General features: G+C 43.4%; 1 pseudogene; it reads left to right on the top strand.

Moving 5' to 3' along the window:
- Nucleotides 1-512: 512 nt before the first annotated feature.
- On the top strand, nucleotides 513-632 carry LOC136650733 (5S ribosomal RNA; annotated as a pseudogene).
- Nucleotides 633-22,854: the final 22,222 nt, after the last annotated feature.

The following is a 22,854-nucleotide window of genomic DNA, read 5'->3' as shown; positions in this document are numbered from 1 at the left end:
TTATCAGAAGCAGTTGAAAAACAGTTCTGCTTAGTTTGGAGAGGTGTGCAATAGACTTTGGATGACCTTAATGACAGCATTTTTCAATGTTTGTCCCTCTCCATACAATTTTGCATGGCCTAATTTTTGAAAGTACCACCAAAAGTAACTGGCAATTGGCCACCATTTACTTCTGGATTGCAAGGCCAGACACGATGCAATAAACACAGGCAAGAGGCCTCCTACCAGTTTGTTACATTGCACTGCTGGTCTTACTAACAGGCGGCAGGTGTCTGGGGGTCCCATGAGTACCACCAGACAGCACCTCAAGTACCACCAGTGGTACAAGTATCACTGGTTGAGAAACCCACTGACTCAGTGATAGGATGTTCAGTAAGGGCCATTCCATCTCAGACAGACAGTACACTGAGAGTTTGCTTGATATTTCAGAATTTCTTCAGCTGTGAATGGCAAAACAGTGGTGATCATAAAAAAATACATAAAAAAGAATTATTCTTTCCTCTTAAGAGCACAACTGTAGCAACTGTTACCCTGTACATGCCTGATTTCATCTGATCTCAGAAGCTAAGCAGGGTCAGGCCTGGTTAGTAATTGGATGGGAGACCGCCTGGGAATACCGGGTGCTGTAGGCTTATACCGTAGTCTTTCGAGACTGAAGGTTGCCAACCAACCAAGAGAACAAGTGGTCATTTATTTTTGAAGGAAAAATTCTAAAATCACAGAATCCCAGTAAAGTCTCCAGATTGATTGACACAAAATTGCAGTGATGACCAAGGGATGTTTGCCATAAAGCCAGTTCAATTGATAAAGCCACTGACTGCATGATCTGTTCGCAACCTTCAGTCTCGAAAGACTATGGTATCGCGCTCTGAAAGGTGGTTCTGGAACAGCGTCTAGTGTGGCTGAAAAGGCCGATTCGGGAGTGACAATCCCTTCCACACCGGGAGCAAGTGCAGTCTGTCCCTGATCTGTCTCCATGGCTATGGGCCTTCCTTCTTTGCCTCTTAGCCTCAGACTGTTGTTCAAGTGTCTCATCAAACTGGAAAAGGCCATGCTGCACAGCCTGCCTCCAAGCGGGCTGCTCAGAGGCCAGGGTTTCCCACCTGTTGAGGTCCACTCCTAAGGCCTTCAGATCCCTCTTGCAGATGTCCTTGTAACGCAGCTGTGGTCTACCTGTAGGGCGCTTTCCTTGCACGAGTTCTCCATAGAGGAGATCCTTTGGGATCCGGCCATCATCCATTCTCACAACATGACCGAGCCAACGCAGGCGTCTCTGTTTCAGCAGTGCATACATGCTAGGGATTCCAGCACGTTCCAGGACTGTGTTGTTATGAACTTTGTCCTGCCAGGTGATGCCGAGGATGCGTCGGAGGCAGCGCATGTGGCAAGCGCTCAGTTTCCTCTCCTGTTGTGAGCAAAGAGTCCATGACTCGCTGCAGTACAGAAGTGTACTCAGGACGCAAGCTCTGTAGACCTGGATCTTGGTATGTTCCGTCAGCTTCTTGTTGGACCAGACTCTCTTTGTGAGTCTGGAAAATGTGGTAGCTGCTTTACTGATGCACTTGTTTAGCTCAGTATCGATAGATAGAGTGTCGGAGATCGTTGAGCCAAGGTACACAAAGTCATGGACAACCTCCAGTTCATGTGCAGAGATTGTAATGCAGGGAGGTGAGTCCACATCCTGAACCATGACCTGTGTTTTCTTCAGGCTGATTGTCAGTCCAAAATCTTGGCAGGCCTTGCTAAAACGATCCATAAGCTGCTGGAGATCTTTGGCAGAGTGGGTAGTGACAGCTGCATCATCGGCAAAGAGGAAGTCACGCAGACATTTCAGCTGGACTTTGAACTTTGCTCTCAGTCTGGAGAGGTTGAAGATGCATGATCAGGAGCAGCATATCTCCCTACCACCAAATACCCTCTGCAGTCGCACGGTTAGCAGAACTCCCATCACAAATTTCATGGTTGATCTATAGTATTACCAAGTAGTAGGAGTGGTTTCTACCCTACCCTACCCCTAGTTACTATGGGGTGATGGAGCCAGCATTCTGGGGAGGAGACACTTGCACACACCCTCCTGATTGCACAGTGAGTGGGGGTTCCAACTGAAGCAGCGCATAATCCTATAGGAGCACAGGAAAGGCACAGAATGTGATAGTAAGTAAAGCAGAATCAATTTCCTGAGACTATCAGCTTTCATTTAAAAAACAGATAAATACAATGTCCCACCTCACAGCTACAAAGATATGCTTGAAGGCGTGTAGGCAACACCCAGTAGCTGGATATGACTTCACTTGGAGCAGGACTTCTGCATATGATGTAGTTTGCTGCCTCAACCTGTGACAAAGCAAAATTAGGTCAATAGCCCAATCCTGTTTGGGCCTTATATCACCAGAAAAAGCATTCTGGCAGTGTAAGGCCTTTATGGCTGTCACAAAAGGCGAAAAGCTATTTGTCACAGCCTGGCCACTGCCACAAGCAGCAAGCAGCCGGGTCCATTTGCCAGCAGACCAAGGACACCCAACAGCACCAGTAAGTCAGTATAGGGGGGAAGGGGAAGAATGGGGCAGGAACTCCTCCATGAAGTACAGAAGGTGCCATGTTGGCGCAGCTTCATCGCTTTGCAAGGAGTTACATAGAATTGGGCTCCAAGTTTATAATCACAAGCACTTCTCACTGGGACTAAGCCCCACTGAACATAGTAAGACTTATGTCCAAGTATGCATGCAAAGGATTGAGATGCATATTCTGTAAAAATATAAATATAAATTATGCCCGCTAAGACAAATCATACAAACCTGCTCTTTTTGGAAAATTTGGGCAGGTCACAGAATTCAGTTTTTATTAGCACCACATTTTGCATTTCCTAAGCACAGAATTTCACTCTGTAGAATACACACAGCTTTGCATAACACAGAATAAACTTCCATGTTCAGAAGCAATTTGTCTCTGAATAACTGCTGGAGAGCAAAAGTGGAAAAACGGAGATTTGGCCTTCATGTCTTTATTGCTTGTGGACTTCCCAACCATCTGGTTGGTCACTGTGGAAAGGAGGAGGTTGGACTGAGTCTGAACCATCAGGGTTCATCTTATGTTCTTGAGTCATAACAATTCCACCTGAGTAATGAGCTTAACAATACAATTTTAGGAGTGTATTTCTGTACACAGAAATAGGAGGCATGGTAGCTGAGTGGTTAAAGACACTGGACTGTTGGTTGGAAGGTCAGCAGTCCAGGAGTTTGAGACCCCAGTGCTGTGGGACAGGGTGAGCTCCTGTTACTTACCTCAGCTCTTGCCAACCTAGTGGTTCTAAAGGATTTAAATGCAAGTAGATAAATAGGTACCACTTCAGTGGGAAGGTAACAGTGTTCTGTGTGCTTCAGCATTTAGTTATGCTGGCCACATGACTATGGAAGATGTCTTCGGACAACGCTGGCTCCCTCAGCTTGGAGACGGAGATGAGCACCGCCCCTAGAGTTGGACATGACAGTGCAGGGGAAATCTTTACCTTTTTAACATAGAAATAAGTCCCAGTGAGTTCAATGGAGCTTACTTCTGAGCAAATAAGCATAAGATTGCATTGTAAATCTAATGCATTCATTGTAATGCTCCTGTTAAAAGTCACTTTTTAAATCTTTGTCTTAAAACTCCCGAAGTTTCTGTTCACTTTCTTGAATTCCACCTCTCTTCAGTGACCTCTGCCTGAGCTTATGCTGCAGAAAATAGCAGCCTGTATTCTCGGGAGTGTCTGCCAGATGTACTTTTGCTCCCAGATCAATATTCTGACCAGCCATTTTCTCCTGGGTAGCAAAAACTACAACCGACAAAGGATATTTGAGCAGGAGGAGTTGCATGGGGACACTATAAGCAGGTGTTGGCAGCACTTTTCCAGCTGCCAAAACTGCCAATAGTTTGATAGATGCTGAATCTTCAGAAATAATTTGACTGCAGTTTTGGATGGGGGTGTGTGCAAAATCCAAAAAAATTATAAAGATTTGCAAAGAATCTTGGCCATCAGCATTGCCAACATTTTCGGCGGGGGGGGGGGCTCTTCTGATTTAACAGTTCCAGGGTAAGTCAAATTCAGCAGCTGAAGTTTGTTCTCATCTCTGCACCGCTATATTAAGAACAGCTTCACCCGCTGAATTGTCACTTCTCATGTAACTTATTAAAAGCACAGATGCACAGCCAGAAAAAAGTTGGCATTCTACCACAGATAAGTCAAGACAATCAAGTGTCTTGGGGTGTGGGTGCATAGTTCAGTGGTAGAATGCATGTCTTGCACGCAGAAGGGCCCAGGTTTAATGCCACTCATCTCCAGACAGGGTTGGGAAAGAACCAGATGAAAGACCCTCATTTGATTCCATTGCCAATCGGCGTAAACTATACTAACCTAAAATGTTAGATTGGCCAACAATCTAACTCAGCATAAGATACTACAGAACATAATCCCACTGGCATGCAAAACTGCACCACAAGTAAATAAATTCACACATGATTTCAAATGAATGAATAAATATTGTCTAGGGAAAGGAGTAACGAATTTGGCTCCAGTTTCACATCCCACTTAAGTCAAGATTCAACAGAATTTTGAGAGGCTTACATTCACCTAGAGCCAGTTCAGATGTTATATTTGCCAGCTTTGCTATGCAAATAATTGCTTAAAGAAGCAGAACATTTGCTCAAAGCATATATATATATATATATATATATATATATATATATATATATATAGGACAGGAGAAGACACAGTGACAACATTCATGTGCAGGGCATGCTGGGGAAGGCAACATCTCTGTTCAGAAGTTGCTGCTGTCGCTTCCATAGACACTTTAGAGTCTGACCTGCCCATGGTGCCAACTGAAACAGTAAATTGGCAGGGGATGCCCACCACCAATTAGCCTCTCAGTTCTGCCACCCCTGCAATCTGCTTGCCTCCTTCCTCCTGCTCCTGCCACCATCCTCCTCCTCGTTCCCACTCCCTCCCATTTCAAAAAGTAGAGCGGGCAGGAAATAGAGGAAATGCAGAGACAGGATTGGTGACCTACAAGCGCCTCACCTAATAATACTGTCCTAATATATAAAGGGTCATTTTAAGGACTACTGAAATAATGTAGATCTCATTTCTTGTGCTATATAAACCACTTTGAAAACTCATTTCTTGAAAAGATGTATATGAATATTCTAAAAGATGAAAGTTGGACTAGATGACTTATTAGCTCCCTTCCAACTCTGTAATTCAATTATGATGACACTCTTTGAGAATCTGTTTAATAAAATATCACTTCATTGGATGCAATGATAGGAAGGCCTTCTAGTGAAGACCATCTCCCTCTAGGAAGGCTATTTCCCATCCATTCCATCGCACGCAGGATGGGATATTGCACAATTAGCCTTGGAAAGGAATAGTGAGCAAGGGACTTTATAACACTTTATAAGTGTGCAATAACACAGAAGCATGAAAATATATATATTATATTGGCAACCTTCAGCATGAAAATAAGCATGCCTTAAAGCAGTGTTTCTCAAACTGTGGGTCGGGACCCACTAGGTGGGTCACAGGCCAATTTCAGGTGGGTCCCCATTCATTCCAATATTTTATTTTTAATATAATAGACTTGATGCTACCATTGTATGTGACTGTATTAGGAAAATGTTACAGACTTGTACTTTTAACAGGCTACTCTATATATACTTTTAACAATTATAGTAAGTGGGACTTACTCCTGGGTAAGTGTGGGTAGGATTGCAGCCAAGGATTGTTAAAAATGCTCCTGCTTGATGATGTCACTTCCAGTCATGACATCACTTCTGGTGGGTCCTGACAGATTTTCATTCTAAAAAGTGGGTCCCGGTGCTAAAAGTGTGAGAACCACTGCCTTAATGCAATGGTTCCCAAATCTTTTTAGCAGAGGGATCCACTTTTCAAAAGACACAATGTTGGGACCTGCCTAGCTTCAGTTTACCAACCACTCAATGCTCTGTTTTTATCAGTTTTACTATTGGGAGGGGGGGGCAAGAGAGAGACTGCCTTCTGGAACATTTGAGCTCCATGTTCATCAGATTAGGACTATTCTGGAGGTCTTGTGTTCCTCTTCTTCTGGCCTTTGCAAACAGCCAAGCAATTGCCACCTACTCACAATTAAACACACACACGTGGCTCGGTTTCACTTTCCATAGGGTTCAATATATTTTCCTTGTCTGCTATCACCTTGTCAGTTTCTCAACCCACCAAAAATCAGGTCATGACCCACTGGAGGGTCCTGACCAACAGTTTGGGAACCACTGCCTTAACAGATTGTGCAGAAATGTGCCAAGTTACGCCTGAACCTGAGAGTTCTGATTACATTACACTTATAAGACACTGAAATCAGTTAAACACATTTGAACTGCAAACAAGTCACCACATCCCATTTTAGATTTTTTTTTTTTTAACCTGCTGAAAACCCATTCATCAGCAATCAGATACATTGGGCATCTATCCAACCAAACCTTTTCTTGATTGCAGCTGTGCAAATTCTGCCCTTACTTACATCAGTGTGATTTGAAGTGCCTCCAATTTCTTTTGATCCAATTACTTCACATTTAAGATGTCACAAGTGAGAAACAAGAGCTACACTGAGGTTCCTAATAACTATTCTCCTCAGTGAGAGCCAGAAAGAAGCCATTCAGATGACCACAGTATCTCCAGGTGAGTGCCCACTCTCTCTCTCTCTCTCTCTCTCTCTCTCTCTCTCTCTCTCTCTCACACACACACACACACACACAGGGATAGTTTGGACTTCTGCCCCCACTGCAAGTATGTGGTTGTATGTGTGATAAAATGATTATTGGTATGGGCTCAGAGTGAAGCTGGTTCCAACTTTTGCCAAGGACATGTTCAGTAGCAAAAGAGGCAGAAGTGTGCAGTGGCCTCACTAGGATTGATGTCACCCAGTGCAGTAACTCACGGTGTCACCATGGCTGCACTTCCACTGTGCACAGGTAAGAACATAAGAACATAAGAACAGCCCCATTGGATCAGGCCATAGGCCCATCTAGTCCAGCTTCCTGTATCTCACAGCGGCCCACCAAATGCCCCAGGGAGCACACCAGATAACAAGAGACCTCATCCTGGTGCCCTCCCCTACATCTGGCATTCTGACTTAACCCATTTCTAAAATCAGGAGGTTGCGCATACGCATCATGGCTTGTACCCCATAATGGATTTTTCCTCCAGAAACTTGTCCAATCCCCTTTTAAAGGCGTCTAGGCTAGACGCCAGCACCACATCCTGTGGCAAGGAGTTCCACAGACCGACCACACGCTGAGTAAAGAAATATTTTCTTTTGTCTGTCCTAACCCGCCCAACACTCAATTTTAGTGGATGTCCCCTGGTTCTGGTATTATGTGAGAGTGTAAAGAGCATCTCCCTATCCACTCTGTCCATTCCCTGCATAATTTTGTATGTCTCAATCATGTCCCCCCTCAGGCGTCTCTTTTCTAGGCTGAAGAGGCCCAAACACCGTAGCCTTTCCTCATAAGGAAGGTGCCCCAGCCCCGTAATCATCTTAGTCACTCTCTTTTGCACCTTTTCCATTTCCACTATGTCTTTTTTGAGATGCGGCGACCAGAACTGGACACAATACTCCAGGTGTGGCCTTACCATCGATTTGTACAACGGCATTATAATACTAGCCGTTTTGTTCTCAATACCCTTCCTAATGATCCCAAGCATAGAATTGGCCTTCTTCACTGCCGCCGCACATTGGGTCGACACTTTCATCGACCTGTCCACCACCACCCCAAGATCTCTCTCCTGATCTGTCACAGACAGCTCAGAACCCATCAGCCTATATCTAACGTTTTGATTTTTTGCCCCAATGTGCATGACTTTACACTTACTGACATTGAAGCGCATCTGCTATTTTGCTGCCCATTCTGCCAGTCTGGAGAGATCCTTCTGGAGCTCCTCACAATCACTTCTGGTCTTTACCACTCGGAAAAGTTTGGTGTCGTCTGCAAACTTAGCCACTTCACTGCTCAGCCCTGTCTCCAGGTCATTTATGAAGAGGTTGAAAAGAACCGGTCCCAGGACAGATCCTTGGGGCACACCGCTTTTCACCTCTCTCCATTGTGAAAATTGCCCATTGACACCCACTCTCTGCTTCCTGGCCTCCAACCAGTTCTCAATCCACAAGAGGACCTGTCCTCTAATTCCCTGATTGTGGAGTTTTTTCAGTAGCCTTTGGTGAGGGACCGTGTCAAACGCCTTCTGAAAGTCCAGATATATAATGTCCATGGGTTCTCCCACATCCACATGCCTGTTGACCTTTTCAAAGAATTCTATAAGGTTCGTGAGGCAAGACTTACCCTTACAGAAGCCATGCTGACTCTCCCTCAGCAAGGCCTGTTCGTCTATGTGTTTTGAGATCCTATCTTCGATGAGGCATTCCACCATCTTACCCGGTATGGATGTTAGGCTGACCGGCCTATAGTTTCCCAGGTGCCCCTTGAGGTGAGGATGGGCTGATCCTTTGCAATGAGTGTCACAGAACTTTGGGTGCAATAAGTCCTCCATTCACCCACAACTGTTTTATAGACAGTCACTTTAGTGTCACCCCTCCAATGGTGTCACTTCATGCAGTTTGCCTCCCCCACACCTCCCTAGTGATGCCACTGGCGATGAGCCTTTAAAACTAACAATACTTGGCATCAAAGATCCTCCCGGTTTGTATATAGGGGCTTGTTCTTAAGTAACCAGGTGACATAGTTCCTATTTCTCTTTTGTTCCATCCCATGCAGGGCCTGGGAGAGGGGGGTAAAGGGAGCAATTTGTACCCAGGCCCAGGGTCTGAAAGGGGGCCCAGGAGCCCAAGGAGGGGCCCCAGAAATTTCCTGGGATCTTACATTTATAATAATATATAATAATAACAGGTATTTATATACCGCCTTTCTTGGTCAAGACTTTATTCAAGGTGGTTTACATAGGCAGGCTTTTATTTAAATCCCTTATTAAATAGGGATTTTTACAATTGAAAGAAGGTTCTTTCTTTCAAGAACGACTACATTCAAGGTGTTTCATTCCGATCTGGCTTCACATTCTGGCCTCCATCCTCCCACGCTCCGAGCAGATGGAAATAGCTTGGCTTCAGCTTGTCAGCTGCTTCAAGGTCGCATGGTGCCGGTGGCCTCGAACTGGCGACCTTGTGGATGTTATCTTCAGGCAGACGGAGGCTCTACCCTCTAGACCAGACCTCCTGCCTCATTTTTCCAATCTCACCCAGACTTACTGCCAACACTGAAGGCACATGGCAGCGACTACTGCTACAAGCCATACACACCAGGCCCAGGAATGCATACATTCCTTAACAGTGTCATATCTGGGAGGACACTGACCCGCTACAGTAGCTCTTTGGCTTATGGATCTGCTTACCATGAAGGAGTGTATAGGAGCTCCGTGACACAGCTTTGGAACCGAAAGGTTGCAGAAGTCAGTTTTGGTGTACACAAGGCGGCCCTGCTAACTGGATAAGAGGCACTTTTACAAGTGGGTGCTCCTCTTTTATTTAGCAGAGGGAGAGCAACTGGCCCTCTTCACCCCAGCAGTGTCTTTTCTAGTGACTGTCTGCTGGTGTTCTTTTGCATCTTTTTAGATTGTGAGTCCTTTTGGGACAGGGAGCCATTAGTTATTTGATTTTTCTTTGTAAACTTGTGAACTTTTAGTTGAAAAGCAGTATATAAATAGTGTTAATAATAATAATATACAAGACACTTTTCATTCTAGTGTGAGCCTAAATTCAATGATACTAATCTGCAATGATTTTCTGTATTTGAAAGATTTTAGAGAAACTTAGGAGTGTGTTTGTATTATTGTATCTAGCTGCCAACACTAGGCAGGCAGGTAGACCTGGGCTCCAATGACTATTCTGGCTGTTACCACTTTCCCCCTGCCTGTTTTGCCCCCATTCTGCCCACCCCCACTACCACCGCCCCACTCAGTTTCACCTCCTCCCTCTTTGGGAAGGGGGCCAAAAGAAACTTTGTACCCCCTGATAAAATTCCTCTCAGAGGCCCTGATCCCATGCCCCTCTGGTAAAGCCTGTACAAGAAATCACAGCAGATAAGCTGATGATGTGATGACTCCCCACTGTCTGTCACCCCACCAGGTCCTTAACACAAGCTCATGCCTTAGGTCCCTTCTGATGAAGAGGTATGCCACTTTGTAGCTGAAAGCAGAGTTGGTGGTTGGCTTTAAGACTTTCAGACAAGAATGCATTTCGGTACAAAGAAACAACAAGCATATGACCAGAGTGGAGATTTATATAACTATCTCCTGTCGCGAAGCAAACTTCAGGGGACAATGGTTTCTTTCATAAAGTAGCTTCTTTCCTTGTCCTCTTCCAGATTGCCCCAGTAGGAGATAATAAACCCTCCTCTTTGCATTTTGAATGCAGCAATCAGTAGAAGGACCAGCACGAAGGAAATAAATAACATTTAATCTGACACAAGGCTACTGCCAAAGCATGCCGTTCTAACAACCCCAATGGAAATAATTAGGGCTTGGGGTTTTTGGAGTGGTAAAAACAAACGGGTTCTCTTAAGTGCAATTAAAGTGATACCACATACTGGATCCATTGCTGCCGAAAGATCTGTTTTGCTTCTCCTGCTTTATACACAGATTGCTAAGAAAATATTACTGGTGGCCATCCTGTTACAGACTAGGTAATGTCAGAAGAACTCAAGCACCTCCCTTGATCTTTGAAAAGAAACTTAGGTTGGCAGTAAGAAATCTCTCTCAAGTGCAGCTTCATGTATCATCACAGTGCATCAAAATGAATGCTGTTAAAAAGATAGACCATATTTCTGCTGCAACAGGCTAGGGCCCACCCACTCCATTAAGCCATTTCTGCCCAAATGTGTACATCTGGGGGCTGGGCAAAAATGGGTTAAATTTAAAAAAAAAATCACTTTCATTTTTACAACATGCAGATATTATTTTTCAACCAGCTACAACCACAAAGCACATCCTTATACCTTTTCCCTTTAGTCAAAGAATAATTCAAAAAAAAAAAAAAATAGACAAACCATTCTGGCATTAATTGCTGTGGGCTTTTTAGAAAGGCTGATGATGGGAAGATGAAAGGGAACCGTAAACAAGTTTTGTTTGATACTGCTTTGGGCTCAGCAGACAGACGCTTCTCTTCTCAGTGAATTATTATTTTTTATTATTATTATCATTATACAAAAATCACCACCACACTGTTGTTCACACAGAAAACCTGGTAAGCACATGGGTTTTCAGTTCAGTATGGTGCTAGCACCCTGAATGACAATACAGAATAATTCATCAGTGGCAACTAGGGGTGACTTCTGCTTAGCCAGATGATTGCTGACCAATATGCTCTTTGAGATGATCCCAAATCAGGCAACAGATTTGGTCATTTTATGAACTTGCTTCATATTTGTGCCAACAGAGTTCATTTTCTCTTCATTATTGCTGCCCTCCTCTTCTCCCTGTTCACACCTCCCCTTGGAAAGGGAGAGTAATTAAAATGTTCATATGCAATCTGGCAATGGGCACTTCAGCTTGATTTAATTATGCTTTGCTTTGGTTCTGAACCAAAAACAATAGCTATTGAGGAAGTTGATGGAGCCTCATCTGTGTCAGCCTTCCGGATTCCATCCTCAAGGATACTAGGAAAAGGTGTTGGGCAAAAGATTGGAAAAAGGCATCATAGCAGGGAAGTTTGAAAAGAAGATTACTTTCCAAGTAACATTGACTGTAGTAAACAAACATGCCATTAAGTGTGACAATTAAACTTACAGAAGGAAAAAAAGCAAGCTCAGAACAGTACTAAACCTTGGATACAGCTGGGCTCCAAAGCCTGAATACTCAGGGATGTATCCACTCAAAATGACAAGAGGAAGAATGTAGAGACTAGAAACAGCAAGGACAATAATTCAAAAGAGTTATTCTTTTTGGCTTAAAAATGAGACAAGCAACAGAAACTAATTAATGTTTGTCCTAAAAATTAAGTCCAGGTTGGGTTGGATTATGACAAGATCATGAGCAGAACTGTAAGGAAGTTCAAGAATCGATAAGGAGTCGGAACAAATCCACAGAAGGCTTTGAAGATAAGAACAAGGAACAAAATGCGCTCACATACAGCCCCCAAATTCCAATTCCATAAATGAGAAACAATGGAGAGGAGATTAAAGGCAGAGCTGTATTTTATTTACAACCCATCAGAGAAGGATTGTGGCCCTGATCCAAGTCTAGTTATGGGAAGTTAGTTGCACGTAACAACTCATGGCCCTGAATGGGCATCCAAAGACGCTTACAGGCAGTTCAATGAGGCCCAGCTAAGCTAAGCTGAGTTGTCGTCTGCATATTCCAATTGCCTTGAAAGAGATTGATTTTAGCGCGTGTGTTGCCATAAGCGTCTTTCTTTTCCACTAGAACACAGTCACAAAATAAAATGGTTGTCATGGAAATATGGCTATAGGCAGGATAATGCACACATCCCTGGAAAGTCTTGTGGTCACTTGCCTTCTGTTTGACTAAGAATAGATCCAATTCATCATAAGTGGTCACAAAGAAACAGGGGAGGACTCTGTGGTCAATTCTTGCACTGGGACTTATAGTGGGAAAGAAAGTTAATTAACTTCTGGCATTAGTGCTGAAGGGAACATTAGGAAAACTCCCAAATGTTTCCAGTTACTGAAGTAGGCATTTCACTGAAATTTCATAATTTATTACTGCAAATAATATAGGTAACCAAAAGAGTAGTCTGACCTTTTGGAATGAAACTTAATGCACAGCATCAAAAGCATAACAATCTATTTTCTTGCTTTTAGAACCACAGTTTCAGTGTGCCATGTGACTTTGCTGAGCTTCTGGAGAAAACCTTAGGATGTTTAGACAGAAGCAAACTTTTCAAACCCCTTTTTAGAGGGGCCATAACTCAGCAGCAGAACACCTTATCTGTATGTAGAATAACCCAGATTCATCCTCTGTTCTTTTCTCTGTACTATGATGCAAGGGAAGACTGGTACCCATTTCGAAGAATGCCACTAAGCCATTCCACACATTACAGAGAATAAGAATATGGTGGTAGAATCCTGGACAGTACCACAACAATGGGGAGAGTCATATTTTTGAATGATTTCCAGCCCAAACCTAACAATTCCTGCACAGCAATGCAGTGGTATTGGCGTGGGCTACGCAGTCGTCCACAGGAGAATTTTGGCTTCTGGAGGTCTCCTCAGGGTAAAGGGACATTTCTCCCCTTGACATAGGGTAAGCCCCAGAAGCTGCAATGGATTAACTCGGACCTGCACTAGCAATATTGCTGGCACAAGTTCAATTTAATCCATGCAGGTATATCAGGCCCAGAAAGGGGGATAATGTACAGCATGCATTGGCAGCACCAATCCTGCCCCCTTCCAGCCCCTCCCCCACCACCACCCTTCCCCCAATCCTTCACTGGACTTACCTAGTGCAGTGGTGATCCTTCACTCTGCCGGCATGCATGGGAAGGTTCAGCCTTTCTGCTGGAGTGCCAGCTAGTAGCGCTGTCCCAAAAGGCTTTGCAGCACATTTGTGACAGTGCATGCTCACAGAACACATGTTTTACTGGCGCAGCCTAAGCATAGGATTGGGCGGTTCTCCATGTAAGAAAACTCCCCTTTATGTATCAAATTAGTCTGCCGGGCAGAAAAGTTTACCATAGCCATCTCCTAGATGCGCGAGTTTATCACACCTAGGTCTACCATTTCATACATGATAATATGTACAATGACTTTTTGATCACATTTTATTGTCCTTCATGGTGGCACTCAGTGTGCAATACATTCAGTACAGTAAATGGGAACTTCATGTACACTTCCAACAGGTACATTAACACAATGGTTGAGCTAACATTGGGAGTAACTCCAATGTAAAGATTGTGGTATATCATCACTCCCCCAAAATATAGGGCAAGGTGGTAGACTCATTTGGGTAGTTTCTACAGAGTGATCATCTGTTCCAACTCACTATTGACTCTACTATCTTAGAATAATATCATCCAGTACAAAGTCAGCCCTTGAAAATCATATGTTGAGTTGCATGTTTTGACGACTAGAAAATATCCATTTGCCCTTGGTTTCAAAGCCTTCTTTACCAGTAAATGGCAGAACAGCACCTCAATCCTTCCTTACTTGTTCATTAAAACCTGTGTCTTAAACTATGTTTTCTACTTGACTTTCAACAACTTCACTACATGAAACTAAAAAATGTTCTCCTTTATACATATTTTATAATTTGTTTCAAGTTGCATCTTGAAAAGGTATTTAACTTTTTTGCTGGGATCCTGATTTTAGTTAATAGTGGTAGAAAAAAGTCACTGTCCTTGATCTAGAGCTGTTCAGTAGTAAAAGCCAGGGCTGGAGGCACATGAAAACATGTCAATCAGATGTAATTGCTCTCAAAGAGAAACCATATCAGGCTGGGAGAACAAGAACTCATCGTGAACACATGGATTCACTGCCGCACCTAATCTACTAATGAGCTCAGCCTGTTATTTTCAGATTCACTCTTCAAAGGTTTAACTTAAGAAACATGACAGCAAAGGACAACACAGCAAAGACAGATCTAAATATTATATATACACAGATGTACTTTACACAAGTGAATATATATTAGAGTTGTCAACTCTTTGCAGGCTGAAGCAAATGGAGGTGATAATTGGATTAATTGATTAAAAATGCCAGCACTACTGATCTGCAATATCTTCACAACCCCAAAACAGGGACTCTAAAGTTTGCACAATGAAAAACAACAACACTTGGCCCAACTCTCACACTACTTTGGCCTTGCTTTCAGTTGTTTGCTCCACTTGTGGGAATCATTGAAACACTTGAGCTGGAAACTCACAGCCACAGTGAGGCACATGTAACATGCAAAATACATTCTGGAGTTTCAAGGGCCATAGAATTTGACACAGCTAAGCTTAGGATGGCCAGGTGCAGGAAGGGGGGCTCCTGAACCTTTCATCACTGGATAGCTAGAGCAATTTGGGGCAGTAAAGACAAGCTGGCGGACACAAGGTAAGTGCCGAGTGGCAAGAGAGTGTGGGGAGGGTGACAGGAGGAGGCATTCCTGGGCAGAGAATCAGGGAGGGTGGAAAGGCAGGCCAGCAAGCCTGTGCTGTATCCAGTGCAAGTTTGGGGCCGACTGTGGCTCAGTCAGGGGTAAGGGGAAACTTTTCCCCTTACCCCAGGGACAGCCAAAGTGGCCCCAATGGGTCTACTTGGACCTGTGCTACCTCAGAAGGTGGTACAGATCTGAGCAGAGTGGAGCACCTGGAGCCACTCCGCAATGCTCGGGGAAACAGGGCTAGGATCTGGCATAACTGCTGGGTACTGGCCCCACCTCCGGCTCACACCAGCCCCAGGAACGCCCGCCACCTACCCTCACCCTAACCCAAAACACCTCCGTACTGTCTCCTCCCCGATCTCCCCACACACACCACAGACCCCTGCAGCAATCAAGCTTGGTCGACGCAATCTTACCGTGCCAGGCCTGGATCCGGCACAGGGAGGCCAACACAACTCCTTGCGCTGGCCTTCCCGACTCTTAAATCAATGCAAACACGCCTTACAGCATGTTTACAACGCCCCCAAATCGGCACAAGTGACTTGCGCCAGTCTAAACCAGGGGTTGGGATCATTCTTGAATTACAGAGTGTAGGGCAAAGGGGACTTGGCAACCTTAGGTTATGCAATGGCTCTGCCACTGATTATAATGCAGGGGATGAGGACTATTAAAGGGGTAATATGCATAGACAATAGGAGCTGAATTCACCCCCCCCCTCAAAAAAAAAAAACACAATCCTCTGCTTATTTAGTTTTCTCACAGAAACACTTAACATTTGACTAGCATTTTTTGCATGTGTTCAACCATGTTATACATGGCTTTTTTATACACAGATTTGACTCAACACAAATGGCCACTGCAAATGAGAATGAATGCGCTGATCCCTGGAGAAGGGGAAAAAAATGCATCCCTTTAGAATCAGTTTTTAAAAACCACTTTTCTTACTGTTGTAGAGAGATAGTCATGCAAGCAATCATTCCATTCTTCAGCTGAGCCAGGCAAAGGCAGGCGGACCTTTGCATTTCTAATTGCCAACTGCCTCTCTGTAACAGTACGAAAAGTTGTTTCTAAACCACAATTGAAAAGGGACATACTTTTTATTTTTTTTAAACTGTTTTTATTTAACACGTTATATGGTATCAGCAGAGAGTTCCAGAATCAAACCCTTGGGGATGTTGAGGCATGACCTTATTCCATTAGGAGTAATGCAATGGCAAGATACCTGGAAGTGAGTCTTCAAATCTATTTTTCCACTGTTTTTTTTATCCACTGATTTTTTTATTCACAAGGGGTTCCAGAACAGAACTCCAGTGGATAATGAGGGACAACCTGTATTATCTTCACATGTATTATCTTTATACAATTCTTACAAGAATCCTCAAAGATAAATTAGGATTATTGCCCTCATATTGAAGCTGGGGTTGGAATTAAGTGGCTTGCCTAAGTACTGATTAAGGGCCAAATCCTGTCCAATTTTCCAGTGCCAATGGGGCATGCACTGCATCTTGTGGTGGGGCAGCAGTCACAGAGGCCTCCTTAAGGTATGGGAACATGTGTTCCCTTACCTTGGGATTGCATTGTGGCTACACCAGTGCTGGAAAATTGGATAGGACTGGGCCCTAAGAGAAGAACTGAACTGATCCCAATCTGCAGGTCTCAGAGTTTTGTGTTTCATTCTCTGTACTCAGTGGTTCACTCTCATTCTCAGTGGCTGTCATCAGAACCCACTTTTTAGCATCAGAACCCATTTTTTAGAATGACAATCTGTCACGACCCACTGGAAGTGATTAACTTGGAAGTGATGTCATGGCCAGAAGTGACATCATCAAGCAGGAAAATTTAACACCCCACCATACAACAAAAACAAATCAAGTAAATTAAAAGTTCACAATAAGTATAAGCTTAAAAAATTATTTAAAATAAAGAAGAACCCTCCTAACCCTTCCAAGCAGTTGCTGATCTGTTTTTTTTTTTTTAAATCCCCAAATATCCCAAAGGCTGCAAGTCTAGCCTATCTACTTAGCCCGGAGTAAGCCCCACTGACTATCATTATTAAAAAGCATATACATAGTACCCAGTTAAAAGTACAGATCTGTAAGGTATCCGAAAATGCAGTCACATACCAAGGTAGTATCACATCTAATATATTAAAAATAAAACACAACTTGAAATGAATGAGGACCCACCTGAAATTGGCTCACGACCCACCTAATGGGTCCTGACCCACAGTTTGAGAAACACTGCAATATGTTATTGGCTCCACCCCAAATTCATTGTTTCCCATTTGATTCTGCCTTGCCACTATTTTGCCCATGGCTCCCGTTGGTATATCTTGAAATTCGAACGAAAGAAACCTTGAAGTCTGTTCACCCTTGCTGCAGGCTAACCAAAAAGAAGGGCAAAGGTCTATTTTTATATAAGAACAAACCTGGGCTGAAACAGCTGCAACTGCTGTAAGTCTCTCTTTCATATCATGCCTAAAAACCCAGGGGCACTCCTGCCTTTCATAAGGCTTCCTTCATGGCAGTCGTATTTAACAAGGCTGTTGATAGATATTTAGGTGTTTTGTGACTATATATGTGTTTATATATACATATACACATTTTTTTTCATTCACATGTACTGTGCATTATTGATTGCTCATAAAAGAGTCATAGTTGACTCTCTGCTAGATCCTGTGAACTCCAAATTCAAAGACAAAAAAGGAAGGATACTTCAAATACTTCTTATCGAGTTTCTGGAGGAAAAATCCATTATGGGGTACAAGCCATGATGTGTATGCGCAACCTCCTGATTTTAGGAATGGGTTAAGTCAGAATGCCAGATGTAGGGGAGAGCACCAGGATGAGGTCTCTTGTTATCTGGTGTGCTCCCTGGGGCATTTGGTGGGCCGCTGTGAGATACAGGAAGCTGGACTAGATGGGCCTATGGCCTGATCCAGTGGGGCTGTTCTTATGTTCTTATGTTCAAATAGGAGCTGTTCCATGAATCCACTCCTCCTAAGAGACTATGAAATTCACCAGCATTTTCTCCACAGGTCTGTCATGTTAACTGACAGCTTAATACCTGTAACCCGATTAATTACTTCCAATGCCTGGTTTACTATTTTCGAAAAGAGAGCACTTTACATTTTTTAAACGCGGCAGGGAAAATCGCCAACGAATCTTCCATGGCCATGTTGTGGTGCAAAGGAGAGTCTCATTGCAATACATTAAACGAGGCATCTACTGTTTGGGGAATTCAGTGATTGAGTTCCAGTTCATTACTTTGAGGGCTGTGGTGCTATTGTCAAGGCCTTGAAACCAGCAAGATGGCCTAACCCCCAGGTTAGAAAGACTACAATAGCACAAAGGCAATTATACGGCAAGAAAAATGTTGTCCACTAATCAGCTAGCAATCAATTCCTAAGAAGAGAAGATAACCCTATCCCTACCCAAGCTCTTCAGTATTAATAGTGCCATCATGTAATTACTTTAGGCATCGGCAGGTGCATGAAAGGACAGACTCTATAGAACTCTCCATCTAAGATTAATGAGTTCTGTCAATTTGCCCAGCAGACATCTGATTCTTCTGCTTTATGTAGCTACTAGTTTTACACATGCCTTGGGGTTCTTTTCCCCTGGAAAAAAAATTAGCCAGTCACTTAAACATACTCAATTAGCTTATATTTTACCAAAAACCCCCCCCCCACCCACCCACCCACCCAAATCTGAGTTTTTATTATCCTGAATATACTGAAATGGGGAGGGGAAAGAGGAAATCCACCATTTTTCATTGTCATTATCATAGCGTTCCTAAAGGCTGTTTGAATTTTTTTTTTTAGAATAATTAGAGAAAGCTACTGGGACACCAGGAGAAAAATTCATAGTCCAACATCCTCTTTGATTCCTGCAGCTTTGGAAAGCCTATTGTAATCAAGTACTGCCTCCATACTGCCTCACCTTTGCTAACTGAGCATATAGTGGTGCTCTCTTATATAAAGCAGGGGAGAGTCACTATGGTCCAAATCCTAACCAACTTTCCTGCACTGACATAGCTGTGCCAATGGGGCATGTGCTGCATCCTGCAATTGGGTGGCAGTCACGGAGGCCTCCTGAAGATTAGGAATGGTTTGTTCCCTTACCTTGGAGCTGCACTGCCCTTACCTTAGTTCTGGAAAGTTGGTTAGGATTGCACCCTATCTCTCTTTAGCCCGGTATGGTGTCTTTTCCAGTGGCTGTTGCTTGTGTCTTCTGTATTTTTTTTTCCCAAATGTGAACCCTTTGGGAACAGGGAACCACATATTGATTTATTTTATTATGATCACTTTGTAAACTACTCCAGTTGAAAAGTGGCATCTTGGTTAGATCCCAAACTGCATACTATAACCACCCCAGCATAGGCTGTGATGAAGTAGAATATATTCAACAACGACAACTGCCTTTTTCAGGGGGAAAAAGGGGGGGAGAGGAGAGGCAATTCTCATTATACTGAAATCTGTGGATGTTGGAATCTGCACATTTTGGGGCCCCAAGCCCTCTGAACCCCTCTAGAGGTATGCTCCAGTTGGGTCCAGAGGCCTTTTTGAGAACTGGGGAGGCCACCTCAGGCCTTCAGAGAGCTGAAAACCACAACTTCTGGTTTTCGGCCAAAAACCAGGAGTTGTAGTTTTCAGCCTTTTGAAGGCCTCAGGAGGGCCTCTGGACCCAGCCAGAGCACAGCTCTGTTTGGGTTTGGAGGGCTTCATGTGGCCAACACAGCAGGTTCAGAACCCATGGATATTCAAATCTACCGGTACCAAACCTACAGATACTGAGGGGCACCTGTACATGTAAAGGCCCTAATTCAAATATCTTTGCTCAGCTGTGTGCTGCACACTGCAATATATGAGGATCCAGGGCCGACGTCAGGGGGTCAGCACCCCTGGCATAGCTGCTAGAGGCCCAGAGTCTTCAGAAGGGCCAACTGTTAGTTCCCAAGACCACCTCTGTGCCTATTGACTTCATGTGGTGCTAGCAGCAGAGGCTACTAGAGCAGTGTTTCTCAAACTGTGGGTCGGGACCCACTAGGTGGTTTGTGAGCCAATTTCAGGTGGGTCCCCATTCATTTCCAAATTTTATTTTTAATATATTAGACTTGATACCATGATGCTATGTGACTGCATTTGGGAAAATGTTACAGACCTGTACTTTTAACAAGCTACTATGTATATTCTTTTAACAATGTTTGTAAATGGGACTTATTCCTGGTAAGTGTGAGTAGGACTGCAGCCTAGGAATATTAAAAATTTTCCTGCCTGATGATGGTCATGACATTACTTCTGGTGGGTCCTGACAGATTCTCATTCAGAAAGTGGGTCCCGGTGCTAAATGTGTGAGAACTACTGTACTAGAGGTTTTCTTTCTCTGCAACAACCTCCATAAAGGCAGGATCAACTCTCAGTAATAATATTATTCCCACTGCTATCATTTTTTGTCGTTGATGAACAAGAGTTCATTTTGCAAACACTGAGCAGCTCAGTCCAACTAAGTTCCTTGTAAGAGTTCAACTTCCTCACAAATTAATGATCTCCCCCTTTTGCATTTTGAGAAATTCGTTGCTATGATTAAAAAATAATGGTGACATGGAAGCAAGTCCTCTACTTACAAAGCAATCAAGGTAAAAAGATTTTTTAGTGTTCATGAGAACATTCAAGTGACAGTTGCTTCATTATAAAAAGAAAAGCAACTCTGGTTATTATGGTTTTACTGTTTTTCTTTCAAGAGCATAAGGGACACAAATGGAGAGCTGTGTGTTCAGATAACAGGCGATTTACAGAAATAACATTTTATGACTGCCTTTTAAAAATCTGGTCTCAAATTTCTAGGTGTCAAGCCAGATTTAAAAGTGGCTTCTACAAGTTTTCTCAGAAGTCCCACTGTATTCAATGGGACTTACTCTCAAATATCTCTAGCATTGCTGCTTAAGATCCCGATCCTATTGGTCACACAGTCAGTGCTCCAGGCCCACTGCCAGTGCTGGGCAACATAAAAGTGCCGTAAGGCACTTTGACACTGGCAGGAGACACACAGCACTGGGATTGGCCAACGCCAGTTGGAGCTGGGCCTTAACACCAGAAGGATGCTTCTGAGGAATATCCTGCCAGATGGTAGAGAGGTTTTTCACAGAGGGGGGAACGCAGGAGTAAGACAGGGAGGAGGGGAACAGGCAGAGAGAGCCGGCAGGTGAATCGGGCCCGGGAGGGGGTGGGGACAGCAGCAAAGGCTGCCACTAATTCCAATGCCCCCTCCCAAGCCACACCACTCAGCATGGGCCTCCTTGGTTCTGCACCTGCTGAATAGACCCATTGGTGCTAGTAGAGTTCGACCCGGGGTGAGGGCATTTGCTGCTCCACCAAGATAAGCACAGTCGGTCCCCAGTGGAGACAGTGGAAAACCAACACTTCACCAGAAGATGTCAATGTATCCCCCCTGGCCCCAGCTTAGCTATGCCACTGCTGATGCTTCTTTTCCCTGCCAACCCCTGCCATCAAAGCATATACTAAGGCATACAAAAGCTCAAATACACACAATTTCCCTCAATATGTAAGTGAATATATACAATTTCCCTCAATATGTAGGTGAACAATATATACAATATCGTAAATTATTGAACTGAGAGGAAGCAACCCTGAAGGAGACAGTACCTACTGTATGTCACTCAAGGTAATGTCTAAACCAGTGGTTCTCACATTTAGCGCCGGGACCCAGTTTTTAGAATGAGAATCTGTCAGGACCCACCAGAAGCGCTGTCATGACCGGAAGTGACATCATCAAGCAGGAAAATTTTTAACAATCCTAGGCTGCAATCCTACCCACACTTACCCAGGAGTAAGTCCCATTGACTATCATTGTTTAAAAGAAAATACATAGTAGCTTGTTAAAAGTACAGGTCTGTAACGTTTTCCCAAATCCAGTCACATACCTTGGTAGCATCAAGTCTAATATATTAAAAATACTGAAATGAATGGGGACCCACCTGAAATTGGCCTGTGACCAATCTACTGGGTCCCGGCTCACAGTTTGAGAAACACTGGTCTAAACTAGTTCCTAGTTCCCAGTTAAAAGCTAAAAATGCATTTCTCAATAACTTCATCTCTAAAAAAAGACTGATATAAATACTGACAACTGGGAAACATCCTTTTTTTTCTCTGCTATCATTGTTATCAAATCCCTTTCGTTTTTATAGCTCTACAGTTTCTGTGTGTAAAGAGTCACTCAGGGTTTTGTTCTCCTACCTTCCATTTAATGTCACAACTGACCACACATGAAATCTTTCTCAGGGCTACATTTATTGGATATTAGATTTTGCTAATTAATTCTCTGGATTAATTTCTTCTGAAGTAATGTTATCAATTGTTTCCAGTAAAGAAAAAAAATCCAGACAAGCAGTAACTTGATTTTCACATAAATGGATTAAACCTACACAAACGTGGTGGCTGCAGATACCATTGATCCATGTTCATTGGCTGTTGTCTTTTCAGGAGTTATTTGATCTGGGAAAAGACAATAGAATGAGTTTTTAAAAAAAAAAAAATCTGGTGCAACTGCTTCTAAAAAGATACCAGCAATTTTGCTTCAATGGATAATTTACAGAACACACTCTATGCATTCCCAGGCATTAATCCTTTGAGTTGCAAAACTGGTATGGGGGTTTGGAGAAATAGAATTCCTGATATCTTTAGAAAGTGTATGTCCGACACCGCCTGGTGTCGGATG

This window comes from Tiliqua scincoides, chromosome 4 (genome assembly GCF_035046505.1).
Source record: "Tiliqua scincoides isolate rTilSci1 chromosome 4, rTilSci1.hap2, whole genome shotgun sequence".
NCBI classification, from domain to species: domain Eukaryota; kingdom Metazoa; phylum Chordata; class Lepidosauria; order Squamata; family Scincidae; genus Tiliqua; species Tiliqua scincoides.
This window is presented reverse-complemented; position numbering and strand designations above follow the sequence as displayed.